The sequence below is a fragment of the Jaculus jaculus genome, chromosome 2 (assembly GCF_020740685.1).
Source record: "Jaculus jaculus isolate mJacJac1 chromosome 2, mJacJac1.mat.Y.cur, whole genome shotgun sequence".
Classification (NCBI taxonomy): Eukaryota; Metazoa; Chordata; class Mammalia; order Rodentia; family Dipodidae; genus Jaculus; species Jaculus jaculus.
The window spans coordinates 159,932,564-159,954,324 of NC_059103.1; the positions used below are offsets into that span (position 1 = coordinate 159,932,564).

Sequence of the window (21,761 nt, forward strand, 5' to 3'; positions counted from 1 at the left end):
CTTTGAGGATAATTTTACTTCCACAGGGCAGGTGTGGACATCTCGAGAGGTGTCTCCAAAGAAGTAAGACCTGAGCTGAACCATGAAAATAAACAGAAACCACTGACATGAGGACCTGGGTAAGAAGATTCTGGGGAGAAGGAATAGCAAATTCACAGAATTAGAAAATATTGGAGTGAAAAATAAAATTCAGTCTTTTGTACTTTCCATGATGCCCAACTCCCTCCTTTTACTTGGCAAATAGCCAACTGACCAATGGATCAAAATTTTACTCATAAGATGAACCTTATGTCTATCATAATAATTATGTATATATTCATAATATATGTAATATGTATAATTATTATTATATACAATATATATTTCATAATATATATTTTTCAGCATAAACATAACTTCTGTTCTGTAAGCCTAGAACAGCTCTGAAAGTCTATTAAAATTTATAATGAATACATATAACATTACAAATAAAATATCCAATGCCTAAAGTTAATGTGAAATTTAAGGAAGCCTCCAATCTATTGTCCAAAATACCTCTATAAACTGCTGAACTTTAAGGGCCTCAAAAACTTACAGAGCCAAATGATGAACTAGTCACATGTCTTACTTCCTGTTCCAGCCACAGAGCATGAAAAGGTGAACATAAAGAGGCTGGCTGCAGGAGAAGAGGAAAATTTGTTCCAGAAGGAACTGCCTGAGAGATTATCACAGTTTCTATACATGAGAAAGTATCTTCAGTTGTTAAAACATAGATAGTTTCAGGTATGAGGGAAAAGCAAGTGCACACAGCTGGTGTCAGTCATCCAGGACATGAAAAATGGGAATTTCCATATCTTAATAACCTAGCTATTGTAAATAGCATACAGGATCTTAATCTTCCTAATAAAAAATGTTGCTCTTTAAAAAAATGTGGAAAACAAATCCCATAAGTGAACACTACGTTTTTCCCTTTTGTAATTTTCAATGATTTTGCAAAGATTTAAAATAACAATAAGGTGCAAATTTCAGAAAAGGTAATATGATATTTCATTCTTAGTCTACCCTCTTTCAACTCAAGTCAGAAGTTATCTTCAAAGCAAAACAAAGGTCAACACATGCTAGTCTATATCAAATAATAGTTGTAAAACTACTGGGAACACCACACAAGGAGCCAGCACTGCATGCGAGGAATCATTTACACTGGACTATGGGGGAAATGGATTAGGCTTCTCCTTTGACTTTGGGTAGCCAACTCAACCCCCTTAAAAATTCATTAACATCTCAATTTCAGGTTGTTCTATTTTGAGCTCAGGCCGGCTGCAAACTCACTATATAGCCAACAATGACCTTGAACTGTTGATCCTCTTGCAGCCACTTCCTGAGTGCTGGGATTAAAGACATGTACCACCATACCTGGTTTCTGCAGTACTAGTCACCAGAGAGAGCTGCATGCATACAGAGAAGCATTCTACCAACTGAACAACATTGCCCGCCTGAATTTTAGTTTGTACTCCATAAAATGAATCAAAAATATCTGTTATGTATTTCAAGTGAAATAATGTAGAGCAAATAGTTCTTTTCAAGAATTACCTAGTTAAGGGCTGGAGAGATGGTTTAGCCATTAAGTGCTCACCTGTGAAGCCTAAGGACCCCAGTTCAAGGCTCATTTCCCCAGGTCCCACGTTAGCCAGATGCACAAGGGGGCGCACGTGTCTGGAGTTCATTTGCAGAGGCTGGAAGCCCTGGTGCGCCCATTCTCTCTCTCTCCCTCTATCTGTCTTTCTCTCTGTCTCTGTCGCTCTCAAATAAATAAATAAAATATTTAAAAAAAAAAAAAGAATTACCTAGTTAAAATCATTTTTCCTGTTATTATAAAAATTTCCCCTTAAAAGCCGGGCGAGGTGGTGCACACCTTTAATCCCAGCACTCGGGAGGCAGAGGTAGGAGTATCGCCATGAATTCAAGGCCACCCTGAGACTCCATAGTGAATTCCAGGTCAGCCTAGGCTAGAGTGAGACCCTACCTGAAAACAAACAAACAAACAAATAAATAAATAAATAAATCCCCTTAATATTATTACCTAAAACCTTCATGCTGGCCTCATCATTGACTGGCTAAAAAGGAAAGTATATTGTATTTCTTTAAAATTAAAAAATAGGGCTGAAGGGATGGCTTAGCTATTAAGACACTTGCCTGAAAAGTCAAAGGACCTACATTATAATCCTCAGGACCCACATAAGCCAGATGCACAAGTTGGCATATGTGTCTGGAGTTTGTTTGCAGTGGCTGGAGGTCCTGGTGTGCCCATTCTCTCCCTCCCTCTCCCTACCCCTTTCTCTGCCTGCCTCTCTTTGTGTGTGTCTCTCAACACCTCACAAATAAATAATTTTGAATTAAATTAAAAAATGATTAAATAGTTAAAAATAAGTACTTGCATGTTAAATTATACTGTTTTTACATTTATATTCCATGGTACATGTTAAAAGTCCTTCAATTGTTAAAGCAGGATGAACAAAGAAGTAAATTCATGTGAAAATTCTAAGCTCTTCATTTTTAAAAAAAAATCTTAAAATGTTTTCAATTCTCCATATTAGGCATTTTAAAGAAAGAATTTTGATTATTTACCATATGCCATCATGACTAAGGTGAGCCTACCTGTTTTATGATTTTGTTCTCTTCCATATTCTATGTGCTTATCAGTCATTCTCACACCTCATTACTTGGTGAGATATGTCACTGAATACTCAATGAAGCATTTCTGAGTTGTCTGATTTCAATAGGCATCATGTCACTGTTTTCTCTGTTTCAAGTGGAAATCAGTGTTACATTAAGAATGCTGGACAATACTGTCAGTTGTCATCGGTCTTTCATGGACAAATATTCAGAACCAAATTAGAATTTGTCCTTGCCTGACTAACATTTATCTTAGAGAAATTATTTAAGGATACTTAGTACTTGTTTTTCACAAAATGCTTTGAAACACTGAGCAACAGTAAGCTATGTTTCAGAGAAGTGGCTGTTGGATAGACTGATAGTCATTGGCTTTAACTGAAGACAGCTTTTGTTCCCTGAATCCTTAAATCCCAAGACTTATGTGGATTGGCTACAAAATCCTTAAAGGCAAAACACATTTTATTCAACTTTATGTCCCCAACATTTAATGAAATGTTTATCACAACGATAGGTATCCTCTGGTATCTTCTTATATAACTAGGGAGTTTTTAGGAAATCACTGGCATTAATTACTGAGACAACCGATTTCTACACAGTGTTGCCTTTTCAGATTTGAGCCAAAATATTTCAAGAACTGGATTCCCAACTGCCAAGCAACTGTCAATAAAACTAAACAAGTATAAGAAACTAAGAAGGCAGAAAAGTCATAGACATGGTAGAGAATCTCCAGGGAATAAACCAGGGGCAGTTTGGATAACAGCTATTGAAAGAGGTAGATGATGTATGACTAGCAAAGTAAAATACAAAGCAAGAGAAAATGTCCACAATCTGTGCTCAAGGAATTGGCTCAATTTGTGGAGCTCCATCTTCCAGTAGCACATGGTGAGAGCCACAGTTTAAGGCAAAAGACTTAGAAAATCAGGACTATCCTTTCAGTAAGAGGCATTTCTAAAAAGGATGCAATAAGAGGTGGGGAACTAAATAAAGGAATATAGCAGTGACATTGGCAAAGATTCCAGGGAAACCCTTTGTTCTCTGCATTCAACCAGAGCGGCCATGAGATACTATTTTATATAAACCTTAGTTGGCAGCTGACAGGCTAAGACCCTCAGTGAACTTTACACTTTGGAAAGACACAGCTAGTGTCATGGGAGTATATGCTAAGATCTGAGACCAGCAAAATACATCTACTGTCAGGAGCAAACTTTGACACAGAACCACATGGTGCTCAGTGAAGAGGAAATGTGGTCAAAGCCAGAATCTGCAGAGGAGCATAGACTAGGGTTCCAAAAGCAGCATTGGTCATGAGGAAGGGCCACGCAGGGAAGGGACCAGCATTCACAACCTGACCCATAAACCCAGGGTTACAACATCTATAATCCAACCTCACAAGGGACTACTCTGGGGTAAGGCCAAAATTCACAATCAGACTTCTGAAGGGCCACCCAAGGGTGTGACCAGCATCGGCAAAGCAACCTGTAAAGAAAAAAGTGACAGGATTAGCATCTGTCACCCAGCTTCCCCAACGTTGACTCAGGGATGTGACAGGCATGTGGGAGGCAAAGGAAGAATGCCAGGAGGCTTGAGACTGGAAGCAGCGAGCCGGCCAGAACGTATCCATATACTTCACCTGCAACAGCTCTGTTCTCTGCAGTTGTCCTCTTCCATTGAATGCCCAATGCCACTTTAGCAGATTAGCTCTTTCCTCTTCCATGATTGTACCTCTCTATCTCTTTTTTTAATTTTTATTTTCCTTTTTATCTCTACTTTTGATTGTTATTTTCCTTTTCATAGGCTTCCTGAAGGATGAAGACTTCAAGCTGGTGGGGTGTCCATATCTCAGGCTCAATGACCTGGGAAACATTTAGGTAATTTGATTACATTTTTACCTATCTCTTATCATGATACTTTTAGTCAAAACTGTCTCAACCCCATCCCTATGTTTCCCTTCTATTTACTTTTTAGGCTCTACTTTTTCTCTATGAATACAACATAAAATATAGTTTTAGTCTGCTTTTTATTCCATGTTTTCACTCTTATCCATAGGAACCAATATATTACTGGGCATAGTACTATCAGTGTCCTTTACTTCCTAAAATTATTGTCATTTAAGGGGAGATAGTTTTCCTTGAAAATGGCCATATTTTCGTAATATATCTACCCCTGTGATAATATTTTTTACTGATGGTATTCTACTTTCATGGGGGTTTTAGGGTTTGAGGCTGGGGCCCTGAACACTAGTCTAGCAAAGGAAAATTATAGGTCAACCCTACTCTAAACAAGTCTTCCCTGCACATTGCCAACAGTTCCACTGAGGGGATAAGGATAACTGAAGAAAAAAATTGCCCTCATAACATATATGAAACTTCCAAGCAAAAACAAAAGAAACATGAACAACCGAAGCAACATGACCCCTCTAAAATTACCAATCCCACACCAATAGTTTACAATGTAAAGAATGTGACATTGATCTCAGAAAATTAATTTAAAAGAAATATTAGTTATACTCAAAGAAATAGAAGAGGACATTATTAAGCTCCTAAAGGAATTACAAGAAGATGCAAAATACTGAATAAGACAAGGAACTCAATATAGGTTATGAAAGAGTAATTAAATAAAAAAAAACACTGACAAAAAACTGAAATGCTAGAAATTAAAAATTCCATAAGGCAAATATAAAGCTGTGGCAACCTCACCATAAAAGTGAAGACAAAGTGTCAAAGCCTGAAGGCAAGGGAGAGAAGTTGGAGTATTCAGAAAAGGACATAGATAAATTTGTGAGAAGGTCCAAAAAGACATAAGAGGTATGTAGGACACTATACAAAGGCCAAATCTATGAATCAGGGACACAGACAGAAAAAATTTCATGCTAAACTCATAGGCTTTTCAATGGAATCATAGCTGAGGTTTCACAAATCTGGGAAAAGGGATTCCCATCCAGAAACAACATGCATACAGCAAGTAAAACAGTAAACAGACAAGAAAAGTATTTCCCCACATTATATTATAGTTAAAACACTAAATGTACATAACAAAGAGACACTAAGTCATACATCAAGGCAGAACACCAGAGTAACAATTGATATCTCAACTAAAACTTTAAGAAAGGTTTAACATGATGTGTTTCAAGCTCTGAAAGACCATAGCTTCCAACCCAAACTATTATGCCCTGCAAAACTATCTGTCAGAACTGAAGGGAGATGAAAAAATTTCCATGATGAAAGAAGGCTAGCAGAATTTATGACTGCTAAGCCAGCTCTACAGAGGATATTAGACAGAAGAGAAAGATAAGTATGTGCAGGAAGCTATAAGGAAGTTTAAACCATTATATAGCAGCAAGAAATGAGAATTGGGTAAACAGCAAGCACTATAAAATGACAGTGGGTAATTATAATATCCTATTCTCCCCATAGACAAATCATATATAAATGAACAGGGAAACATCTTCAATAAATGACATCATAGACCAAATGGATATAACACATCTAAAGAATATTCTGTACAAACACTACAATATACACATTCTTCTCAGCAGCCTATAAAACTTTATCTAAAATAAATGGTAAAACAGGACACAAAACAGATCATAAAAACACAAGGAATTTGAAAAAATTCTTATAGTCTATCTGATTACAATGAAGTGAAATTAGAAGTGAACAGCAAGAAAAACAATGATATACACAAACTCATGAAGACTGAACAATATACTATTGAATTATGAATGAGCCAACAAGAAAGTCAAGGAGGAAATAAAATTCTAGACACATTCTTCATGGATGGTAGAGAAGGATACGAGGTCTCTATCCTTCCCTGAGAAGTTTGTATTAGTTAAAAGATGCTAGCTAGAAGTGAGGGAGTAAATTGTATGTGCTCTGGGAAATAATCTTTCAATTGTGTTCATATCCTAATTAAACATGGTAGGACTCATAAATGCATAACTTCAAAGTAAAGGAGAACTAGCTGGGTTCAGTGGGACAGGTAGGAGGAAAGAGAAGGTAATAGAACATGACTCTGATCAAGAAACATTGTTTTTTTTGGTTTTTTTTTTTTAAGTTAGTTTTTTTTTTTTAATTTATTTATTTATTTGAGAGCGACAGACACAGAGAGAAAGACAGATAGAGGGAGAGAGAGAGAATGGGCGCGCCAGGGCTTCCAGCCTCTGCAAACAAACTCCAAACGCGTGCGCCCCCTTGTGCATCTGGCTAACGTGGGAACTGGGGAACCGAGCCTCGAACCGGGGTCCTTAGGCTTCACAGGCAAGAGCTTAACCGCTAAGCCATCTCTCCAGCCCAAGAAACATTGTATACATACCAAAAAGTCAATAAATAACAAGAAAGAATAACAAGTAAAGGGGGGGGAAGGAAGGAAGAAAAATGAAAACATTTAACAGGTACCAATTAAACTCAGGAAATCATGGTAAGACAACTTAAAAACTTATATTCTACTAAACTAGAAAGTATAAAAGAAACAAATGATTTCTAAATTCATATGACTCACCAAAAGTTAACAAAAAATGAGACAATTTAAACACGTTAGTAATGAGTAATGATACTGAAACAGTAGTCACAAAAAAAAAAAAAAATCTCCCAATTATAAAAAGTTCATTCCAGATGGGTTCATTGCTGAAGTCTACCAGATGTTTAAAGAATAGTCATAAAACAATGCAAAACTATTTTAAAGCCAATATTACCCTAATACCCAAACAAGAAAGAGATACACAAAAAAATGAATTTTAGCCCCATCTCCCAATGAATATACATGCAAAAATTGTCAATAAAATACTTGAAAACCAGATTCAAAAGTATGTCAGAAGGGTTACTGTGGTGGTTTGATTCAGGTGTCCCCCATAAACTTAGGTGTTCTGAATGCTAGGTTCCCAGCTGATGGATATTTGGGAATTAATGCCTCCTGGAGGGAGTGTATTGTTGGGGGCGGGCTTATGGGCTTTATAGCCAGTTTCCCCATGCCAGTGTTTGGCATACCCTCCTGTTGCTGTGGTCCACTTATGTTGGCCAGGGGGTGATGTCCACCTTCTGCTCATGCCATCATTTTCCCCTGCCATCGTGGAGCTTCCCCTCGAGCCTGTAAGCCAAATAAACCTCTTTTTCCCAGAAGCTGCTCTTGGTTGGGTGATTTCTACCAGCAATGCGAACCAGACTGTAACAGTTATTCACCATGATCAATACATTAATAAATGTAATATATCACATAAATGGACTCAAGAACAGAAATCACATGTTCATCTGAATAGATGCAGAAAAGCCCTTTGAAAAGTCCAACATCTTTTCATTATAAAAGCCATGAAGAGACTAGAAATAGAAGAATGTATCCCAACATAATAAAAACTGTACATTATAAACCAATAGCCAACATTATATTAAGTGAGGAAAAGTTCAAAGTACTTTCACTGAAATCAAGACAAAGGCAAAATTACCTTTACTCTTACTCAATATAGGACTGGACTTAGTTAAAGTAATAAGACATGAAAAGCAATAAAAGCTTACAATTAGGAAAGAAAGAAGTCAAGATATCCTTATTTGCAGATAATATAATTCTATACATAAAAACCATAAAGATGACACCAGAAAACTTTTAAACTTGATTAACACTTTCAGCAAAGTGACAAAAATCAGTAGTCTTCCTATATACCAATAACAATATGCCATGAAATAAATCAAGAAAATAATCTCCTACACATTTACCTTAAGATGAAAAAGTATACAATGTGTAAAACTGACAATTCTCCTTAATATAGGAAAACTTTCTCAAGTTTACTTGGTGGCTTACTAGCATTTATTTTTCAGGTGTATATTTAAATATTTTCTAATCTTCATCTTGATGTTTTAATCAATATTACTTCCAAACTAATTATCTCATGTACACAAAATAATGCCTAATTGTAACATGGTACCTTGGTCTGGATAACATGGTATAAAAGGAGCCTGAGATTAAACTTCACTGTAAAACATTTTAGCTTTTAACTCAGAATCACCTTCCTATTCTAACACCCCCATACCATTTCCACACATAACTCAGGACAGTGTTGTAATAGTCTAATTCTACTCTTGATGTTTTACTGATGGCAGTTTCAAAGTCCCATTACTCTCATTTTCCCTGCTGTTCCATGACTTGTAAAGCTAACAATGCCTGGAGGATTTTAAACCCTTAGACCTCTGGTTTGTATGTGCAGAATCATGATGACCCCATCTCCTAACCACAATAAAAAAGCCAGGCTCCATTTCATGTTCTCTCAGATTTTTGTACCTGAGAAAGCCTCATTATGTGAGTAATAATCCTTTTCACACTTCTGTAGTACATCGGAAGATAACATTAGTCTTGGTATTTAAGCCAGACTTGGGGTGAAGAAGCTCGTGCTCCCCCCACCCCCGTCTCTTTGTCTCTCTCTTTGCTACAGAAATGTCATAATTCCCAGAGGTGACTGTATCAATTAGCAGATATGAGATTAACAGTAGCTTCTGAGCAACACTGGGAAATTTTGCATTTAAATGCTATCTATCAGGACAGTTGGAGGGAGCTTCCTAGAGAAGCTTCAAGTTTGCATTTAGTAAATGGTAACTTTCATGCCTTTTGTCACCTATCCCTTCTAAAGATTGCATAAACCTCAAAATTCCTGTTAATGGAGTTCCACGGGTTCTTGGGAAACCTTTTTTTTTTTTTTTTTGATCCTGGACTGAACACTGAATGGTGCTTTCACCTAATATAGGAGAAATTGAGACTCAGACTTTGCCCACAGATAAGACAGCAGGTTCCTCCTTTATCTATGTGTCTTAGCCAATAAAACATGGTAGTGGAAGAAAATGGTACTAATTTATGGGAGGAGGCTGTCATGGATTTCTAGGGAGTAGTTTGGGTCCAGAATATAAATTCAGGTAACATCTCACAGGTAAGATGAACCTAGACCCAGTAAGACATACAGGGAATAGGATGGCATATTCACCATGAGCTATATAAGGGGATCGTGCATTAAAAAAAAAAAAAAAAAAAAAAAAAACCATACATATTTGATAAATTAGTTGAATAGTAATTGTAAGAGAAGCCAGTGTTTTCTGGTCTGTACTTATATTTTACTTTCATGTATCTATAAGGAATCACATGGTTTCCCTTTTGTCTCACCTCTAATCTGAAACAGAGTTCACAGATAATTCTAGAAGAAAAGTGTCCACAGGAGCTCAAGAAAACAAGGGCAGCTCCAGAGCCCAAAATTGAAATATGCTTTCACTGAAAAAGTTCTAGAGCTGATGATCATAAGTTAGAGATTGAATTTATACATTTCTGTCATGAAATTTCCTCTTTTTGGCCGAAGTTCTGTGGACAGTACAGAATTATCCGTCAGATGGGATTTTATGTTCATGAACCCCACAGGGTATGAAAAATGCCTTCAAACTAATAGGCCACTATTGGCATTGTTTCCTAAACTTGACATTACTTTGGTTTATAGGTCTGCTAAAACCAGCACTTCCCACCCTGCTGAAATCACTATTGTGGTATCTAATGGAAGCACTTGCTGGTGGTATGAAGAGCTATTCCTCTAAATACATTAATATTACAAGCTAAAGACTAAAATTTTCAGTTAGTGTCCTCATATAAACATAGTCAAAAATGTCTGTCATCTTTTCCTGATTACTTTCCTTACCCTTAACCACACCTATTTCTCTTACATTCCAAGATCACAGGGTCTGATTTTCTCACCTAAGATTAGATCAACTCACTCTGGTTTTCTTTTTTAGTCATTCACCAAGATGAAGGGAAAAGACTATAAATTAGAAGTCATGTCATCCATTTCAAATTTACTGAAATGGCAGATGTTGGACAACTTTGCAGAAGGGAATTACTTTGTTGACTGCAGGCTAAACTCAACTTGTAGGGGACTAGGATAATAAACAATGAAATAGAAGCTGGAGACATTCCATTACTTAGCTTCAAGATACACTATAAAATAAAAAGAACAATAGCAGCATACTACTGGCATTATAAAAAAAATGCAAAAAAATGGAAATAACTCCACGCAAAGACAAACAATCTTAGACCAGGTACTAAGGACCCACACTAGAGAAAAGACCATCTCTTTAGTAAGTGATGATCAGAGAACTGGATATCTACATGCAGGAGAATGAAGTGCAACTTGCATTTCCCACCATTTATAAAACTTATTGGATAGAGAGGTAGCTTAGTAGTTAAGGCATTTGCCTGCAAAGCTTAAGGACCCATTTTTGACTCTCCAGATCCCACATAAGCCATATGCACCAGGTGACGCAAGAGCACAAGGTGGTGCATGAGTCTGGAGTTCAATAACAATGGCTGGAGGCCCTGGCAGGCCAATTTTCTCTTGAGTACATGTGCTCTCAATCTTGCTCTCTCACATAAAAAATAGGCCAATCTGTTGGGCTTGCCTCAAAAAAAAAGAAAAATCAATATAACACACCTTAACAACTTAAGTGTTAGATTGGGGAAATACAAATACTAAAAGAAAACCTTGAGAACATTCATGGTTACATAAACAATGGTTTGGGTAAGTAAGTGAAGGACAAATAAATACATGAAATTATAGGACACTACATACTTTATATATGACAAAACAGAGTAAAGAAGAAAACTACAAAATTAGAGCAAATACTTGTAATCTACCACCTGACAAGGGAGTAATATTTAAAATAAGGAATGTAATAAGATATGAAAAAGCAATCCATTTTAATATCCAAACATATCCTCAGCAAAAGAAATACCTCTGGTGGCATCACCATACCTGATATAAAGCTATATTACAAAGCCATAGTAATAAAAACAGCATGGTACTGGCATAAAAATAGGAGTATAGACCAATGGAATAGACTTGAGGACCCGGATTTTGGGTCAAACAACTATAGCTACTTGATGTTCGACAAAGGCCCAAACAATATAGGCTGGAAAAAAGATAGCATCTTCAACAAATGGTGCTGGACAAACTGGATAACCACATGCAGGAAACTAAAACTTGATCCACACATTTCACCATGCACTACACTCAAATCCAAATGGATCAAAGACCTCAACATAAGACCAGAAACTCGAAAACTACTGGAAGAAAATTTAGGAAGTACTTTTCATGATATAGGAATGGAAAAATACTTCCTGAACAAAACCCCAGTGGCTCAAGTTCTTAAACAGTCACTCAACCATTGGGATCATATGAAGCTGAAGAGTTTCTTTACACACAAACATATAATAAGCAAAGCCAATAGAATACCCACAGAATGGGAGAAAATATTTGCAGGTTATCCAACTGATAGAGGCCTTATCTCTAGAATTTACAAAGAACTCAAAAGTCTAAACAACAAGAAGACAAATACCCCACTCAAAAAAAGGGGCACAGAGTTAAACAGGCAATTCACAGAGGAAGAGATACAAATGGCAAACACACACTTAAGAAAATGTTCATCATCCCTAATCATCAGAGAAATGCAAATTAAAACAACTATGAGATTCCACCTTACCCCAATAAGGATAGCCAACATCAAAAGGTCAAATGAAAATAAATGCTTGCGAGGATGTGGAGAAGCAGGGACACTCATTCACTGTTGGTGGGAATGCAGTATGGTACAACCACTTTGGAAAGCAATATGGAGACTCCTGAAAAAGTTGACTATAGAAATACCAACAGACCCAGTTATACCATTACTGGGCATCTACCCTAAAACCTTCAAACCAAAAGCCAGAGAGACCTGCTCAACCATGTTTGTAGCAGCTCAATTCATAATAGCTAAAAGCTGGAATCAACCCAGCTTTAGAAGAATGGATAACAAAGATGTGGTATATCTACACAATGGAATTCTATACAGCAGTAAGAAAAAACGACATAAAGAAATTTGAGGAAAAATGGTTGAACCTGGAACAGATCATTCTCAGCGAACTTACCCAATCACAGAAAAAAAAATTGACACATAGTCTCACGCATCAGCAACACCTAACCTGAATCTGGCCAAGATGCCTTACATACACAGCAAGCACCTCATGGACTAGACAATAGATGGAGGGGAGGGAATCGAAGGGGGGAAAACAGTACTCCGGTCCCAAACGGCAATGGCACCATAAAATTCTACTTCCTAAAAGACAGACCAAATGGCTGAACCTTCACTAGACCCTTACAGGAAACACCTGAACCACAAGACACTGGAGAGGGTAGGATCAAGACTGACCTAAATTTCCTACATCTTCCCTCCCTCCCTCTCCCCCTCTCCCCTCTATCTCTCTCCTCTCTAACTCTTGTATATTAGTTATATTTTTCCTCAACTTCTTAGTGGACACTGACCTGTAACCCCTACTTCCAGCTGGGGCCTACCATCCACAATGAGCTTTTGATCAGAGAAACCTACAAGGTTTCCCAAAACAATGACAGACTTCTGTCAGAGTACTTGATGACTCACCAAAGGCCAGTGGTAAGACCCTATTGCTGAAGACTCCATACGCAGCTGACGCGTAAAATGGAATGACATGGCTGGAAGCCAGGAGAGAGTTAGTCCCCAGACAGTCAGCATGTCTAGTGCCAGAAGGTGCTACATAGGCGACTGGGGGAAATGACCAAGACCTGTCCAAGCAACACATTGTTTAACCTAATTAGCAACAAATAACCGGATCTGATTCCCACACAAGTGCAATGGTGGTACACAGTCATGGTGAGGAACCAACTGCTCTTGATTTGGCTAACTGATCCACTCAGTGGTACTAGACCCATAGCTGGAGCTGGGAAACAAGTCAGAACCATACCCAAACACAAGCCCACTCTACAATATCAAGCTACCATCAATCACGGGGTATAAGAGGGCTTACACCTATCATACTGTCTATCAAAAAAAGTAAGTGTTATCTCAAATTTCCGGGTGCTAACTTACTCTCTGTTGGAGAATCTGCTTCTCTTTTCCAGATAGATGCAGATCCTAAGAAGAGAGCTGCCCCAACATACCTCAAAAGGGGCCCAAATGAAACTAAGGTCAACTGGCAAAATAAGCAAGGGTGATGTTTTCCTGTGAACCGGATACCAGCACAAAGGGGAAGGATACCAATGCAGAGAAAAATCAACTCCTACCAAATCAGAGAGCCAGAGCCTCAGAGGCCCCCAACACCTCAGCACTGAAGCACACCAAAAATGAACCCAACATGGCTCAGGGAAATTTTGTGGAAGAGGGGGCAGAAAGAATGTCAGAGTCACATGTTGGGTCATGATTTGCAGAGACATTTATCATACCAATAACTGGTGGCTAACTCCACAATGCTCGACCCATTTTCATTAACAAGGAGGGTCTAATGGGAGGGGGTAGATCACAGATGAGCCTAAATAATGGTACCAAAATGCCTGGTTTTATTGAAAAGAAAACTAATAAATTAAATTTAAAAAAAATTTAAAAATAAAAAAAGAAATTCAAAAAAAAATGCATAAAGGGCCAGGCATGGTGGTGCAAGCCTTTAATCCCAGCAATCAGGAGGCAGAGGTAGGAGGATCGCCATGAGTTTGAGGCCAACCTGAGACTACATAGTGAGACCCTACCTTGAAAAACCAAACTTAAAAATAAAAAAGAAACCTGATTAGAGTCTTATTAAAAGAAGGCTACAATTGGTCAACAGGCATGCAAAAAAAGCTTTGAATCACTAACCAGCGGGGAAATGGAGATCAAAACCACAGTGCAATACCACTGCACTTTCATTAGAATGTTGGCACCAAAAAGGCAACAGAAGTAATGATGCTATCAATGTAAAAAAGAGGAAATTTTCACTAACTTTTGGCAAGAATTTAATTTAGGATAACCCCTATGGGAAATATTATGAAGACTCGCTCCCCCAGCCACACACACACAAATAAAGCATCTTATGACCAACAATCACACTACTAGGTCTATAGTCAAAGGAAATAACATCACTATGTTGAAAATTCATCTGCACTCCCACATTTATCTTTGAGTATTTCACAATAGCTAAGAAACGAAAACAACCAGAATGTCTATCAGCTGATGCACAGATAAAGAAAATGAGGTATAATGGAATATTGCTCAGCCATACACCCATTAAAAAGGACATTCTGTTACATGCACTCATCTGCAATATAATTGTGTAATATGATCAGCTTTTTCTTAAGTATTTTTGTCTCTTTTCACTGATTAACATTTAAGTTCACATAGGCATATATTTTGACAATCTTATTGAAGAGAGATTCACAAGGAAATTAAAATAAAAAACTGAAGTACACTTCAAGATGCGGAGTGCAAAATATTGAATCATCTTTTACTACCATAAAATTTCCAAATTACTGTTTGGTCCTTCTCTAGTACTTTTCTGAAAGCTGAATTTTCTTAAGTACTCTTAGAATATGGCATTCATTTAAATAGTAGCCTTTTCCCTTTGGCTCTGGATTATGGTCTGCATAAAAGTGTTTGAAAGCTAAAAAATATTTCAGCATTAATTAAAGCATAAAAAAACACTTCAGACCAAGTGAAGCCTAGGAAGTTACTATTCAATTGTAAGAACTGAGTACCTTGCAGAAGAAATAACTTGTGGCACTAAATAGTATATAATTGAGCGTTAAAGAATGAAAGATCAGCACAGAATAAAGTATATTTTGAGAATTCAAAAAAAAGCTCACAGATTTGCAGAAATAAAGATTTTTTTTATGATAACAAAGACTACTGACATTTTTATCTATGAGATAACACAGTGCTTAGCCATAGGTCCTTTGTAAGGTTCATTCCAAGCATTGCTTCATATTTAAAATGAATTTCATATGTGTTGATATAATATTCCCCTGCTGTTCTTAGTACTAACACAAATTCATAAAGTTAGATGTCCATTCAAAGGATTTGGGACTTCAACCTTCAATTCACCTACTGAAGTCACTATGTCCCTTGAAGGAGAGCAAAATTGACCTCAAAATCCAAGGCTTAGCAATTAATTTTATAGGCTGTTCAACACCAATATGAAAGTTAGTCTGATTATAAATTATATTTGGAAGCCTCCCTCTTGCATATTTTCAGATTAATTCCCATTATAAATATGTCAAAGTTCATAGTTGGTAAAGTGCTACATTTCAGTACAGTTAGTGGACCATAAAACTGCTGTAAGGCACAAATTGCTTTGTGTATTGATAAAAAGTATGAGCTATGTCTAAAGGAAAAATACCACTCAGTCAGAAGAAGCTCCTGGATATCAAGAGGAGCAAAGACCTTGTAAGATCAGGTAGCCATTGCAACTTGAAGTGAGCTTTCTATTTTGTATTCCACCATGTGAGAAGATCCAGATTACAATAATTTTTACATTTTCAAATGATAATATTATCTTGTTGAAATGGCTTATCCAACCTCTGTTCTTTCTTCTTTCAAATTGAGTAGTTGGGGGCTGAAGAGATGACTCAGAAGCTAAGGTACTTGCCTAATTGAGAAGCTGGAAAACTACAATTTCTACTTCCTTGAATTTCTTGCAACTAGATTTCTTTGTGTAAATTAGGTTCTATCTTGTTAACATGCTCAGGTCACAACATGTGGAAGATAAAACTGAGGCAGGGGACTCTCTACTTGGATTCTTGGCTACTATGATCATTGGTACAGTTATGAAACTATGAGGGCTCCCAATAAAGACTTTATCCATTTTCCAGCTTCCTCAGCATCCAGAAGCAATAAATTCCCCAAGTAACAAATTCTAAGTGCCCATTTTCAAGACTCTTCAGACAGCTGTAGAAACAGTGGATGTCATTTTTGCTCTGACATTGCTCTGTCATTCCACTGAATCACTTCATACTTCAAGAAGTCACACTGATAACCTATATGAGAAGCTTTGGCTTCCTTTGGCCTGTCCAGAATCTGTTTTGTCTTTTACAGTAGGAAGTGAAAACTGGGAAGGACCAAAATCTATCAACATAACAAGAAAAGATAGCTGCCTCCCCTCCACGAAATAGCTACTCTTTCACTTCAGCCCAGGTCCAGGTGAAACCACAGAAGAACTGGCAAGTTAACCAAGAGTGTTGCCCTCATGGCAGCCTCACAACCTGTGCCAGGGAGATGGAAATAGACACTGAGGACACTCAAACCTTATCAAAGCTCAAATCCAGAAGTTTCTGATTGCTTAACACTAAAGTAGACTTATAACACACCTGCCAAGGCTCAGGGAACATTGTGGAAGAGGAGGTGAAAAGATTATAAGAGCCACAGGGTAGCAAGGAATATCCAGAAGCATTGTCTCCCCCCACAATATTTAACTGCTGCTCTCATAAACCATAATTCCATGATGAATACCAGTAACCCCACAGAGGAGGGCCCTCAGTAGAAAGGGTGCAGGAAGGAGGGGAATAGAACAAACATATGATTGTTCATACAATTAAGTTTCTAATTAACAAAACTAAAAATAAAAAACCTCCCTGCCCTTCACAGATCAGGCATTTATATCAAATCTTATTCCATAAATGCTAGGAATGAGGACAATTTATTTTCCTTTTTGCTAGTTACATATGTAATCTCATATCTTATTGTGAAATAAACATTAGTTCTCTTATGAATATATAAATCTAAGCACCTACCAGACATGGATTAAGTTATCATCAGTTTATGGATTTGTAATCTATAACGAAATCTATCACAACAAAATTTTCAGTTTATAAATGCTGAGTCATGGGCTCAACAATTCACTCTCTAGAGAATATCAGGGGACAGCTATTACAAAACTCCAGCTTTTATAAGCCAGACGTTAGTAAGCACACAACTTATACTGCCTAACCATTTGACTATTTAGTATGAAAAGGTGACCATGAGTGCTGCATTTTTTAAAATATATTTTAAACCTCATGACAACCTTTGAGGTAGCTACTGTAAGTAATGAAGAGTACTGACAGATTCAAAAACTTATAATTATGCCTTAGGTGATTTTTCTGGCCTCTTCAAACTTTACTACCAGCATTTACACATGAGGATAATAAAAATTCCTGACAAGGTTGTTGTAAGAATCCAATAAGCAATTCTGACTGTTGTTCCTCTTGATACTCTGTGCTCTAGAATCTCTGGACCTATCAGATTATGCTATGTTGCAACACCCAGTTTTCCTAAACTCCTTTGTTTGTTGACTTCACTGCAATTAAATCCTTCCTGCTTGTACTGGAAAAAATACAACTGCTTTCTATCATTTTCTCCTGTCTCTCTTCCTTTTTGTTAAGATTTTGAATTCAATCTTGTGATTATCTACATCCAGGATACCCATCTGCCCTTAGATCTTCCACTGTTCGTCTGACACGGGGAGGCCATCTGTCCTTGTTGATAGCTATTGTTTTTGTACTGGGAATTGCCTCAGGGAATGTGGTTTATAAACCAATTAGGGCCAGATCACATGAGCATCTGTCCTGATCAGCAGACTCGCTCATGCTCTCTTACTATTAGACATCTCCATTGTTATGCTCTCATGCCATCCACAAACTCATAGTGTTACCTCTGACAGGAAGTACACTAGATTTAAGGTACAAAAAGGTCAATAAAAGTCTGGGTTATTATTTGGAGGTAGCATATTAGACTAGCTTGTACAAGGACATGAGTACAATTCCCAGAACTGAGGGAAAGGGTACTAAAGATGCTCTTTTCCTAGTTTCAAATAAGTGATGATCTAATATGAATTATCTTCATTAAACAATCCCTACCATGAGGACCCTTCTCAATAAAAACAATACAATTTTGCTTCTTTTTGGTTGGTATCAATAATGTTTGGACACAGTTGATACATATGGTCAGGCCACATTATTTTTCTCCCATGAAAAGTTCTCTAGAACAATAGCACTGTAACTATTATTCTTATAAAAATCTGAATATATCTTGCTTTCTTGCTGGTGCTTGCTTATACATTCACCAAAGCTACCACATAAGGTACTTTGTCATACCCTTCCCACACATACTTTGCAACCCAACCCTCTCTCTACCTCCATCACTTCAGACCATACATATTAATGAATCTGATAGTTTCATTTTTATTAGGGAAAAATTCACAGAAGGATATGGAAGTTATTATGATGATCCAAAATGCAAAAATGTATGTTTTCTATCCAAATGTTACAAAATCTGACATTTCAGTACTAGAGATTCATTCCTTTGAGTTGAGTTCTCTACCATCTGCTTTTAGTGCTGGCAACATCAAACTAATTCACAGTGAAGTTCAAAGGTTATGTTCCAGCAAAGAATCCATTTCTACAGATGCTTCAGTTAAGCTTTTTCTTCATTAGTTTTACTAACACCATCAAACTCTTATTGATTGCCTAACATGTAGTAAGGTACCAAACACTTCACGGTTCTATTTCTTAATCTGTACAACAACCTTTGACACAGGTCTTATTGCCCTCCATATTTTACACACAATAGGAGAGTAGTTAAAAGAGCATTGGCTCTGAGAAGAGATGGCATAGTTAAGTTTCAAATTCATTACTTATTCGTGTGTCCTTGGAAAACTGAAAGTTCTTTAACCTGTGAAGCAAGAACAATGATATTATGCTACTAACCTGTGAAGCAAGAACAATGATATTGTGCTACTGACCTTGCTATAATAAGTAAATAAGCAACCGACACAGAGTGAGTATAAAAAGCAGAAGCCATACAAAGACAGGTAAGGAAACAATGGTCTAGAGGTCAAGCATCTTGCCCAACTCACCAGATAGCTTGGACGACCTCCACTGTGGCATGATGATTTTGCAATGAATATGTATGCCTCTATCCCTCCAAGGCCTTCCAAAACAATTTGGATAAATAAAAATATAGTAAGGCAAGATGACTCAAGTTGGTAAAGTACTTGTCACACAAGAATGAGGACTCAAGTACAGATTCCCAGCGTCTATGTAAAATACTAAGTGTGCTGATGTACACCTGTAATCCTAGCTCTGGGAATATGAAGACAAGAGAATCCCTGGTGCTGCTTGGTCACCTTGTCTATCCTAATAGGTAAGCTTGTGGTTCAGTGAGAGACCCTATCTCAAAATAAGGTAGAGAGCAATTGAAGAAGACCCTCAGTGTCAACCTCTGGCCTCCACATGCACTTGCACATATATGTGTACACATCTGTACATAGGTGCACCCATGTGCATAATACCCACATGTACCTGCATGCTCACCACACACATACACACACAAATAATAAAATAAAAGCTAAGCAGGAAGGCAATAATCTATACAATAATAAAACAACAAAAATGCTGCAAAATTTACTCATCTCAGACTGGGACATCTTTCCTAGCCTGCATCATTAAATTAGCTGGTGATTTGGCAACAGTAGCCTTATTTCTCTTTCCTGGCTCCATGTGGTATAGTCTGCCAGTCAGTCAGTCTCTGACTCCAGCTTCCGTCTTTTTGGAGCACAGTGAGTCAGTGCCTAGGCCCAGGCTGAGTCATGTTGGATAAGTGATGACAAAGTCTGAAACACTAGAGGTAGCAATTAAAAATGACCTTTATTGGTAGATTGGTCATCATGATTGCTCCTGGCTTCATACCTTCAAATTAGGAACTGTCTGGATCAAGAGGAGAAATGTAACATAGAGAGTGATTATAAAATTGAAGAGAAAAAAGATGACATAGAAGCACCTATTCATGTGGGGCTAAGGCTTCCATTTCACTTTTTATCTGTTCAGCTTGGCACATCAGAAAATTGTTTATTTCAAATGTAAACTTCTTCAGTGCTTATAGAAAGAGTCACTTTCTCTATAATTGACATTGTTTTTTTTTTTTTCTCATCTAGCAATTTATATCACCCTCAGGCCTAGTCTTTTGTATTTGATATTTTGCAAGGACTATCAAAATAGGCAAACATAAATTTTAAGAAAACTTTTGCAACCTCCTATTCCTCCTATTCTCCTATTACCTCCCACAGGGACACCAGAGATTGTCTCTCTTTTCATTATCAGTGATAGGTTATTTTAACAAGATGTTCTTCCTTCAAGCACAAAGGTAGTATCATCATATTCCCTAATGTGATTCTTCAGGCCTGTACAAGTCTGTTAACTCAGTTCCCAGAGTAAGAAAAGGAAATAAAAATCATCATCCAACTTCTCTTTTACTGAACATTCTAGTTTTTGGGGGGTTGAAGATGAAAATCTTTCCTTTGGTAAAAAATGCCAGTTGGTTCTGACAAACACTTATGAAACTTCTGTCTTCTTGAAAATAGCGAATATCTAAAAATTCACAAAATTTTTCACAGATTATAAGAAATTAGTTGGAATAGGTGTGTTCTTAAAGGCCAAACTTCCTGAGCTCCAGCTCTGCTTTCTCAGCAGGCTCTCAGCAGCAGCTCCTGGAAGTCTTGCCAATTCTTCACATAACAATTTGCTCAGAGCTGAAACTTCCGCCCTGCAGCTTTCCTCTCACAGAAAAGGGCATCCATCTGAACTTGCCTTGCTGGTGTCTCCAGCTCTCCCTCCCCTTATCACGTTCACTCAGTTCATTGCTGAGGGCTCTCAGCTCCTTGTGCTAATAATTCTGTCTCTTTTCATCCTCACCGCTTGGCCCTTCTATATCTCTCAAACGATCTACTGCAGGAATCTTCCAGATGCCTTTCATATCCTTCACACAGTCCCCGCATGCTGTATGTTTATTATCTGTTTCCATCCAACAGCAAGCAAATTCCTTAAAGAATGGTTGCTTATCATTTTACTAATCATTGAATTTCAGCACCTACTATGGAGCCCAATACATTTGGCAAATGCTTATTCAAAGAGCTACATGAAACTAGATGTGCTGGCTCATGCATGCCTCTAAACCCAGTACTTGAAGACTAAGATTGAAGCATCATAGTAAGTTCAAGGCCAGCTTGGGCTAGAGTGAGACCCTGCCTCAAAAAACAAAAAGAAAAGAAGATGAAAAAGGAAAATAAAAGTATAGCATTGGTTGTGAGTTAGTTTGAATTTCAGCTAATCTCTATATGTGTATGAGGCATGTATGTCCATCATTTTCCCTATATATAAAGTGCTTGAGACCAGAAATGATGCTTCAATTATATTTCTGTTCCTCTGTATATAGTACCTAGCATGCTAGATGGACATAAGTTTACAATTTTTTTTTGAGTTTGAATTTAATTGAATTAAGTAATTGCACTAAACCAATAAAAGCATGAAATCCATG

The 21,761-nt window shown here is 37.4% G+C and overlaps 1 non-coding gene across 1 annotated transcript; it reads left to right on the forward strand.

The window, feature by feature from the left end:
- Positions 1 to 577: 577 nt before the first annotated feature.
- On the forward strand, positions 578 to 703 carry LOC123459104. Its single transcript, XR_006636020.1, has one exon. It is a non-coding gene; the product is annotated as a small nucleolar RNA SNORD22 (small nucleolar RNA).
- The last annotated feature ends 21,058 nt before the right edge of the window (positions 704 to 21,761 follow it).